Raw genomic sequence first — 11,333 nt, 5'->3', positions numbered from 1 at the left:
TACAGTGTACAAATATCTTCTGAAGAAGGAAGTGCTGGACGACCGTAAGCTAACAGAAAAAAAAAAAATAACAATCAGTGACTGGAAATTGGAGCCATGGACTTCGAAATAGACACTAAGCTCAAATTACTAAAAGGAATAAATTCTCCAAAAAAAGTGGGGAATGTTCCACCTCTTTTGATATTAAAATGAAGTTTTAATTTCTTTCCAGGAACTGCACTTTAGTATTCTAATAAAACACAAGTCATTGGGTGAACTGGTAGGATATATCAGTGAAATTTAGGAGTCAAAAATATCCTCCAAAACAGGGTGGCTGCATTCAAGTGGTTTACCAGGAACAGCCCTGGGCCCGCAGTGACTCCTGAAATATGCCCAGAACTGGTTTTGGAGAACGGTAGTTAGTCTGGACCACAACCATGCCAGCAACTGTTCTAATAATTCAAAAGTTTAAAAATAAAATAAAACATTCCATGTCCAGAAGTGTTCCCTGATGCTCTTTAATTTCTTAGTAACACTTAAGTCTCTGGACAGATCACCTCACTTGAGATTTTTGCTTCTAAGTTTATTTATTTCTCTCTTTCTTACAGAAGAAGGCACAAATTAGGCCTTTTTTTCAAATTCAGGCCTAGAGGAATTAAGGTGCAGCACCATATGATTCAGCAGCACGCAGAAAGCAAGCTCTTCCTCAACAAAACTATGTTAGACAAAAATCAGGGGAAAGAATTACTCAACAGAAGGGTTTATGAGTACGGAACACTGAATTAACCCACCCACACACCTCATCCTCCCTTCTTTGGGCCCACCTCCAGCCAACCAGCCCTCCATAGGAAAGGAAAGGAAAAGAAGAAATAAAACCACCTCCCTTCCCAGCACCTTTCAACCCTTGCTTTCTAAACGTACCCTGCCACGGACGGTTAACGTTGCACACCTGGTGCCAAAAGATCTCAAGATATGCATCATCTGAACCTAAATGGGTCTTGTTGAAACAAAAGATGAGGAAATACCGAAACTCAGAAACAAAGGACAATTTTTGTTCCTTAGCCTGCACCCCACTCCCTGCCTGTTAACAGCAGGGTTATTTCTCCTATTCCTTTCATTTACATCCCAGTCTAAACCGTTCATGCTTGTACATGGGTTTGATGTAACCAGTTGAGTCTGTATGAAGGGTATCTTCATTTTAACATTGTTGGAGAATATCTTCAGAGGCCTGGGGGTGACCAGGTGCAATAACAGTTTTAAGTTGTTGTTATCATTTCAATTAGCACAAGAAGATGCTCTTTAAACAGACAGCCCCACTTTAGACAAAGAGCCTCAATGGCAGGCATAATCAGTATTCACTGAATTACTCACTGACCTTATAGTTGTACTAGCACAGCTGATTTTTTTTAACCTTAAATCACAGTCAGCCTAAATAGGCACCACCAAGGAAACCTAGCTATTAAAAAGGCTTGACTGCACTTAGTTATTAGGTTTGTAAGTATTTTCTCAGTAGCAATCCTTGCTTCCCTAAGTACACAATAATTTAAAGCGATTGTAAACTGGCGGTGGGTGGAAAGGGATTCTGAGCAACAGCTGAGAAGTCTTGGATATGTATCTTTTTGTTTCTTGGGTTTTTTTGCATGGGGTTTTTTTGGTAGGTGAGTAGGGCTTTATAAATTGGAAGAGAACGGAGAGTTGTCAGTGAACTGAGGAAGCATGTGTGGGTAAGGTTATGACCAGTGCCACTGGAAGAAAAATAAAATCTGCAGTTTGTTATTGGGGAGCTGACAATCAGGGCGTTGTTCTTGCTGTCTGCCATGACACTTCCATCTCAAGGTCACATCTGACTTGATCCAGCCAGGCAACTGTGCAGCTTCAAGCAGGAGACTGACCTGCATAACCACCATGTGTCCTGGCAGCCTTCTCCACTTCTACAACTCTCTCCTAAATTAACATCAGCATCCTCCATCGGCAGCATGTGAACCTGCCGAGTACATGCACAGGGTGCTTGGCTATTTGTTCTGCGGCGTGGAACCTGTTCAAAGGCTTCTGGCAGTCCTTAGATGAAGAAAGCAATCTTCAGGCAGCACATTTTGTAACGCCCCTCAGGCCTTTTGTGCACTGCCCCATGGGGTAAATCAGGAGTATGCAATTATCCTGTTGTCTTTGCTGCCTTTTACCTTAAAACCGAGATTCCTTCTACCTCTGAGAGGTTGCATGTTTACCCATGGTGTTTCCTGGAATGCGGAGACATAACATTTGATACAACATTGATGAAATTGTTGACTAGTTCATGAAGTTCTCACTAATCTCAGTACAACAGTCCCCAAAGTTTCCAAGCTCCTAAGGTTTCCCATCTGTCTCACAAGCTTCAAGATGGCATACTGCAAAATCAGACAAATGTGAGTTCTGAAGAAATCTGCTGTTTCCCAATTGATTTGCTGCTGTCTCTTTCCCAGAAAGACAAGATCTTCCCAGATGAGTCAGACATAAAAGTGAATTGAGGACCAAAAGAAGAATGCATTTATACCCCAGCAGAGCTAACTCAACTTGCATCATACATTTTCTGAAATTGAAATGCTAAATTTTTTATGAAAAACAGAGCACAAGCCTCTCTTTTCTATTCTGCTAAGTTTGGAATTTCAATCTGAGACATGAATTATCTTTGTTCTGATTATAATAAGAAAGATATTTTACACAATTTTTTTTTAAAGAAAGAACTAGATTCAGAGAAGCATTTCCCTTCTGTTCACTTTGATAAATAATAATATGCTTTGCAAATATATGTTTCTTTTATCAGCTACTCTCTTTAGTCTCAGAATATTGATGTCTGGCTAATGAGGATTTTCATGGACTTGAGTCCCTTTGGTTTTGTAAAAGATGCATAGCAAGACTGATCATTTTGAGAATTTAATCCTAAAATCTTTATGCATGACCAGATTGTGCTCAAACTTGGGGACTCACAGGGACCAGAAAACCTGACAAGAGCTTTTCCTTGTGGAAAAGGACTGCATCACAACAGACACTATCCCCTACTAGAAGTACAGGGCAATTGACATTAGTGTCTTAGCTCACAACTGTCCATTCCACAAGCTTCATCATTTTCTAAGACTTCGACAGCCACATCATAGCACCCCCGCTTTTCCATATGTAAGTTCTCCAGAGGAAGGGAGAAAGATTTGCTCATCTTTGTGATATTACTCAGAGTCCCTTCCATCTCACCACTATCACTCACAACCTCAACAGCCAACTATTCTAATATTTATAATCCTTGTCCTTCCAGTGGTACCCAGGGAGTGCAATGACACTCAGTTATAAAGATACAATTTTTATTTTAAAAAGATGAAGGCTGGTGAGATCAAAGCAAAGTCAACCGCAATGAAGTGGTGGCAGGAAATGGCATGGTTTGGTGGGAAGAGATTCTGAGAAAGGCCAACCTAAGTAAATAATAAGAAAAGTAGGCAAATGGGACCTTGCCAAGGATAGGTGTGCATTAAAACTGAGATGAAGAGGCTGATCAGCAGCTGCTCCTGTAGCTGTTTGTCCCAGCTGCATCTGCAGCTGGTTCTTCCCTCGAGTTCGGGGGCAGATGGTATCATACTGACACGCATTTTATGCAGAAGCGTCCTGGAGAGTGGGACAGTGCCAGCTGGTCTCTACTGTATCAGCTTTCATCACCAGGTCTGAGGAAACTTGCATCTGCAGCTGCACCCCAACAAACCACACAGAGCCCAGAGCCACAGCAACGAGAGAAGGCATCAGCCCTGTTAGGATCCCTTCTACAGTCAACATAGGACAGAGGTTGCCGTCAGGAACGCCCCAGCTAAGCAGTTTGTCCAGCTGTGTGGGTCAGCCAAGAGAAGCCAGCGTGGGGCTGCTGTGCAGGTGGAGCAGAAGCTGTAAGGCCAAAACTGCTTGCTTGAGGATCGCAGCGGTGGAAGGGGAGATCTCGCTGGTTGCAATTTTCTCTTTGTCCACCAGACTCCACTGTCCTGCCTGGGATGTAGGCAGCTATGACAGCCACCTCTTCGCTGCACTGGGCGCTCCCAGCGTCCTACCTTGGAAGCAGGAGTGGTAAGAGAAGCCCAGGGGAATAGGAAGTAATGCAGATCACCTGTTGTGCAGAGATGGGTGAGGAACAACAGAAACATGGCAAAACAGCAAAACTTCAGCTGCCTCATGAACTGAACTCCTACACAGCATAGTCAAGGAAGAGGCTGGAGTTTGTGAACTCTTTGAGCTGGTGGCATCTCAGATCCCTTTTTTTCCAGGTGCCTGGATCATCCCTGCCTCCACCTTGTCCTCTCCCTTGTGTTGGCACAAAAAAATTCTGTGCAGCCCTGCAGTGAAACAGATCAGGAACCGATATGAACTAAGAGTAACCCAGCCCAAATAATAGTTGGCTCTAACTCAGATCAGTTCCCCAGCCACAAGCAAAGGGAGGGGTAGCAGAGGGACAGGAATAAATGATAAGTAAAAGGCAGGACTGCTTCTTTTGGTGGCGGTGGCAGCTTCTGCCCGCTCAAGTTGTGCGTGCAACTACAGCCTAAGAGCAGAAGCTCTTAGGGTCAGTGCTCAAGCCGGAATCAGCTATGGATGATGATGGAGCAATGTTGGATTGCTCTTCCTGTACCCCTCGTTCATGTGTCTCCAACAGGTACCTAATTTGAACATCTCTGGACAAAACAGAAGGCCAGGAGTCAGAAAACAGGAGTTGCCCAAATGTCTTCATTAGTATCATGCTCTGTTAGCACCCAGCTTCTGACAGGGAAGGCAGAAGATTATCCTGCAGGAATAGTTCTGACCACATGTGGAAACCTCAGGCTCTTGCTAATGCAGTTTCCACTGTTGTCTAAATATAATGGGTTTCTGAAGCCTTTATATGATGAAATAATATTCAAGCATTATTTGTAAGTATTATTACTTGTTGTAAATACTTCTGATGCCTCCAAAATGCACATCTCACAGTTACACTCCTGTGGTGACAAAGTATGAGATTTTGGACAAGCTGCCAGGTATTGGAGAAGTATGGTCATATTCCTGCAAAAGCTGTATTGCCAAAACAATTCAAACCAAAGAAAAATGCTAACTGATGTTATATCCAGGTATACTAAAGAGGAAGATAATATAACTCTACTTACAAAAACCCACGTGATGTGGATTTATTTTAGAAAAATTTAAAAAGCACAGTAAAGAAATGCCTCTTCACAAGGCACAGAAATATCTAAATATGGTCTCAAAGCAAACTTTACAAAAATTCTCGATGCAACAAGAGTTCATGAATTGTTAGGGAAGTTTGAAAGTGAAAGAGAAGGAAGAAAAGGATTTCCATCTCCAAAAATGGTAATGACTGTGCCTATAAAACCATAGATAATCGGAATTATGAACAAATCCAGAATGAAACTTGTCATTTTGGTAGCCCAGTATACTTTGTGCAACTCTGTACCTTTCTAAAAGAAAGGGCTGTTGGTTTTCTGGTTAATAAATAATAAATCTAACAATTTTGCCAACGCCTGTAAATAAAGAGTCGGTTCCAAAAGTCAGAACATTATGAGAATCAGCCTCAGTGCATAGACTCTTTTAGGCAAGCATTCAAAAAAGTAAATACAGCATGTGATTTATCTGATCTGCATGAATGTGGAAAAGAAACCTAATAGACCTGGACTGAATTAAGACATTCCACTAGCATAACTTTCCTACAACAAGCCCACTGGTTAAAGAAGGATAAAGGAGACCTTGTGTAGGCAGAGATGAACATCTCCTGGTTATAGAAGAGACAGTGCCCTGATAAAGTAGTCTTGCTCCTGTCTCTAATAGGAGGCAGTTTCAAGCTGTATCAACGGAGGGGATATAAGCTGAGCACTGCGGAGCCCGTCTTGTAGGCCCCGACCCAGGGAAAGCAACAGCCCCCCGGCCACTCAGCCACCCATGCTCTTCCTCGCTCTCTGCCACCCGCCTAACCTCGCCACGCAGCAGTGTGCTCAGCAGCCGTTCCCGTGCTGTCTGGGGAAACCTATGGGCCTGAACCAAGCACCCAAGCTCTTCCCATCCAGTGCATGCAGTGAAACAGGTACCCCAGGTTAAGAGCTGGCCTTCCACCCTTAAAAAACCCCAGAACAACCCAACCAAATGAGCAGGAAGCTTCAGAGGGGTCCTTACTCCAGCTCTTCATAGCAAGTTACTTACTGAGCAGAAGCTGAATTTTTCTGTTTGCCCACAAGAAGGGATATTGGAGGCCTGGATTCAAATATGTCTTCTGTCTGCTTTGAAAAATGTGTTTGAATGTCTGTCTCTGTCCTAGGAGAGTGTGTGGGCTGTGAGCACCCTCCAATGGAGCTGCTCCACTGCCAGCCAGACCACTGTCAAAACAACTCCTCAGCAAGTGATTTCAAGTGATTGATCCAGAGACCAGGACTGCAGCCCTTGCTCCAGTGAAGAAAACTGGAGAAAACTCCAGAAGATGAAATTGAAATAGATTCCTATCAGCATGCCCTGGAACTGTCTCTCACCCAAAAAGTCCCTAAATAACTTGCTCTTTAAAACAAAACCTTGAAGATAAAAATACACAGAAATGAACAAAACATACATTATCAATATTGTATACCCGATCTTAATAACCTTTTGAAGCCAGATCTTCCCCTGAAGTGAAGAGCATGGTGTAGACGTGTCACTTGGGGGCATGGTTTAGTAGTCATGGTGGTGTTGGGTTGACGGTTGGACTTGATCTTAGAGGTCTTTTCCAATCTTAATTATTCTATGATTCTATGCGAGGTTCAGGGCCTGAGTGGATGGCTGTCCCACAGATTTCTGCATGCTCCAGAGGCCAGGAGCTGAGGAGAAGCAGTCCTCTCTGGGTGCAGAGCCTCTCCACAAGCAGTTGTTTAGGCTTGGTTGTTACAAGGGGTTGTTTGGTCTTTTGGAAGGCAACCGGTTCAGTTATACAAAGGCTGAAAGACCTTGAAGATTGAAGGTCTGAGTGGTAGACTTAAGACGGTTAGGTGGCTTGAGAACAGCTTTATTTTAGGTTGCTTTGTGTTTTAAATAGCACTTGATCAAGATGACCAAGGTTTCAATTGATTGCTGTGTGAGGACACAGTGCAGGAGGCTACTATGGTCATTAACTCCTTACATTAAGTTGGACTGAATTGACAAAAGGGATTGGAACCGGCCATGGAGGAACAGACCCCCATGTCTTTTCTCCCTCCTAGTGAAACCTCTTGCACTGGGCCATGCTCCCAGAGCATGAGAACTGTGAGGTCTACTGTAATCCCACAAAGGGAAAGGCAGAAAATTGCGACAGAAGGACCAACAGTCTAGCAAGTAGCTGATCCCCTAATCCTGCACTACACAGACACTTAAAGTCACCTTTTGATAACTGGCCTGCACAAGGTCAAGTATATGTTTCTGTCTTTCCATGATAGGGGTGTAGCGCCCTTCCATCTCCTCAAGCAGATAGTCAGACTCGACGTTCCTCACTAAAATCCTCCCTAAAGCGGAACTGTGCTGACATAGAGAGTTTATAATGCATACATGATTTTTGTTGTATTTTCATAAGTATCATTTGCTGCAAATCAAAATTATCTGTTTACCAATGTATGTAGGTAGTGGAGTATAGAAATGGAAGACATTAACAAGTTTAGAGATATATACAGGAGGGGTTTTTTTAACATAAATACATGACTGCATGCAAAGAATTGAGATTCTTATGGAGTATCAACAGACTGTGATGACCTTGCCAACAGTAAAAAAAAAAATCATTAGCTCTGAAAAATAAACTCATATGAACCAAGCAATCATTTCTTCACCACAGCGCTCTCTTGATAACTAGGATTAATGGATGTTACACAGGTATAAGGAGGAGATGCTGCCAAATGATGCTGTGTCACTGTACGCCCTCGCTCTAGTTAGGCGGTCTGCTGCTTTCCCTGAAACCACTGGAATAGGAAGGATGGCTCATTGGTTAAAAAGGTTGTGCCCATGTCTAATTATTTTTTTATGGCAAAGTGACATTTCAAGGTTGGTGTCTTTTAAAAATTAAGGGATGATAGTCCCGTAAATGTTTCCGGAAACTCTTAAGTAAATACACCCAGTAACTAGATCACATGCTGCTCATAAGAATCATTTCACTCCTAAACTCTCAGATCACCTTCTTAGTAGAAATTACACAATAAGGAAGTATTATATAATATATAATATATATAATAAGGAAGAATAATAGCTTCTTTAGTTTCATTTCTCTGTTTTTAAAAATTTTGTCTCTATCCTAGAAAATATCATTATAATCCCTGTAAATTTGGTAAGTGTAAACATGGTTAATGAATTTGCCCAGGTTTTAGGCATTTACTTCACAAGGGTTCAGTTTTTTTAGTTGGTTAGTTGGTTGTTTGTTCTTAACCCTCAGCTCCAACTGAGAGGAAAAAGGGTCTAATGACATAAACTGTGTTCAAGGGTTGCGGAATCACATTTGGTTATTTCCAGTAATGTCCGAAATATCTAGCCCCCTGTACAAAAGCAGAATCTGCTGTTACTTTACTGCAGCTCCATCATGTTCATTCTCAAACTGCTCTCCAGAAGGGGTGACTATATAGTATTCTCTGGGAGGGTAGGCATGCCTATACTTAAGGTTATCCAGCATTTCCCATTCTGAGACCCAGTTTTTCAGTCATCTGTCACCTTCTAAAAGCTAAAGCATTTGGTCTGAAATTTCACAAAAATGATGGCCTCAGCCTGACATTTTTGGCCAGAACTATTAAACAACTTAAGAAACACGGCAAAGGAACACAAGCTGTCTTTGAAAAAGCTGCCAGGCTTTTATTTGAAGCAAAGCCTTGAAATGTGGTCAAGGACAGCTCTAATACTGTTTTTCTGAAAATGATTTTTTTCTGAAAAGTGAAACATACTAAACATCCCAGCTTGCAATTGTTTAGCAGAGATTCACTAATGCTTCATAGCTGCTCCAGAAGATATCATCCTAAAATGGCAATCATGAGTGGAGGGAGCAAGGCAAAAAGTAGGATCACAACCCAGACTAGGAAACAACAGACTTTGGCTTTTTCAGGTATCTGCCTGGAAGAACCCAGTGGGAGATTGTCCTGGGGAGAAGAGACCAGAAGATCAGTTGCTTTTCAGGGATGACCTCCCCCACACTAAAGACTGAGCTGGAAATCAAGCAAAGGCAGCAAGAGCCTGGCATAGGTGAACAAGGAGCTCCTGACAAAACTAAAATGTAAGAAGGAAGCATGTAAGAGGTGGAAGCGGGGACAAGTGACCCGGCAATAATATGGAGATGCTGTCCAAGCATGCACAGATGGGGTTAGGAAAGCCAAAGCCCACCGAAAGTTGAATTTGGAGAGGGATGTGAAAGGCAAGAAGAGCTTCTCTAGGTACATGAACAGCAAAGGGAAGATAAGGGAAAATGTGGGCCCACTGCTGAAAGGGGAAAGGGACTTGGTGACAAAGGACATGGAAAAGGCTGAGGTGCTGAATGCCTTCCTTGCCTCAGTCTTTACTGGTAAGGTTTGCCTTCAGGAATCTCAGTGGGAAGGTCTAGAGAAAGGAGGATTTACCCTAGGTAGAGGAGGATCAAGCTGGGGAACGTTTAAACAAACTGGATGTACACAAGTTCATGGGACCTGATGGGATGTAGCCACGAGTGTTGAGGGAGCTGGCCAACGTCACTGTGAGGCCCATCTTGATAATCTCTGAAAGGTCATGGCAACTGGCAGAGGATCCTGACAACTAGAAGAAAACAAATGTCAATCCTGTCTTCAAGAAGGGCAAGAAGAAGGATTGGGGAACTACAGATCTGTCAGCGTCACCTCTGTCCCTAAGAAGGTGATGGGACAAATTATCCTGGAAATCATTTCCAAGCACATGAAGGACAGGAAGGTGATTTGGAGTAGTCAGCTTGGATTTATGAACATAAAGATATGCTTGACCAAACTGATAGCCTTCTACAGTGAGATTGACTGGTTTAGTGGATGAGGGGAGAGCAGTGGACGACGTTTATCTTGACTTCAGTAAGGCTTTTGACGGCATCTCCTGTAACACCCTCATAGACAAATGGATGAAGTGTGGGCTATGTTAAGTGGACAGTGAAGTGGATTGAAAACTGGCTGAACTGTGAGGCCCAGAGGGTTGTCATCAACAGCACAAAGTCCAGCTGGAGGCCTGTCATTAGTGATGTCCGGTAGGGGTCAATACTGGGGCCCACAGCGTTTAACATCTTCTTTAATGACCTGGATGATGGGATACCACACTTCCAGTGACACAGGAAGCGCATCTCCCATCACTCTCCTTACTCCCTCCAGATGTCCATTTGCTCTCATGCAAGTTGTGTTCCAGATGTGTGATCACAAGCACATAATCCCATCCCTCCCTTCTCAACTCTTCCTTGGATGCTTGTGAAGTCAAGCTCCAGAATTTAAGAAATGGACTTCTTAAAGGTTAATAATTAGGAAAGTGGCGGTTTTGTACAAACTCAGTTCTGGCCCTTGCATGTATGCATAATGATGCAGTCTTTGGTTATGTGAACATTATTCCTGCACAATTCTTCATTCAGTCTGAAGGATGGGCAGGTCTCATGTAGTAAGTAGCTGTTCAGTATTTTCTGTCCTCATAATTATTCCATACGCAGAGCTATACATTTATTTACTGCCCATTACTATTCAAACTTTTCTGAGAGACCGTTTTTTTTAACTCAGGAATTTTTTTGCAGACTTCATCTTTACATTGTCCAGAATCTTCTTCATGGGAGAAGTGACATGAGAATCCAGGTCTCTGGGGCAGCTTTTAACCATTTTAACATCAAGGCAAAGCTTAATCTCTGTTGCTGCTTCCACTACCTCCAACAACAGTCAGAATTCCAAAGAAAGCAATCCTCATTACACAGGTCCATCCATTTTCAGGACAAATGCAGCCTTTTCCCTAAACGACGCTGTGTGGGTAAAACTGCATATCATCATACAGATAAAGACCATACTCACAAGGACAGTATGTAGTACCATCATGCCATACTACAAGGAAAGAGAAATCACAGCTGCACATCAGTCTTAATTATAGCATTTCCTAAGTCTTTGAGTTCTGCAGGGTATTTCCTCTGCAATAGATACCTGGATGATGACATTCCAGTAGGCAGCAATTTGGTTTTTATTGGCCAACAGAGGTTCTTGGGCCTACAATTAGCTTCTTTTGTGTAGCTCTCTGTACACTTCCTATGTATGTTTTACTTTCCACTTTCTTTAGCTTCCTTCCCTTAGCTCTAGTGAGTGGATTACATGTTCAGGAGGTCCCGCTGCAAACTGAAATACCTGCCACAGAACTGTGTTTAAAGAAAAGAAAACACACCTCTTCTC

This window comes from Egretta garzetta, unplaced genomic scaffold (assembly GCF_000687185.1).
Source record: "Egretta garzetta isolate BGI_Z169 unplaced genomic scaffold, ASM68718v1 scaffold14, whole genome shotgun sequence".
NCBI lineage: Eukaryota > Metazoa > Chordata > Aves > Pelecaniformes > Ardeidae > Egretta > Egretta garzetta.
Note: the sequence above shows the minus strand (reverse complement) of the source record.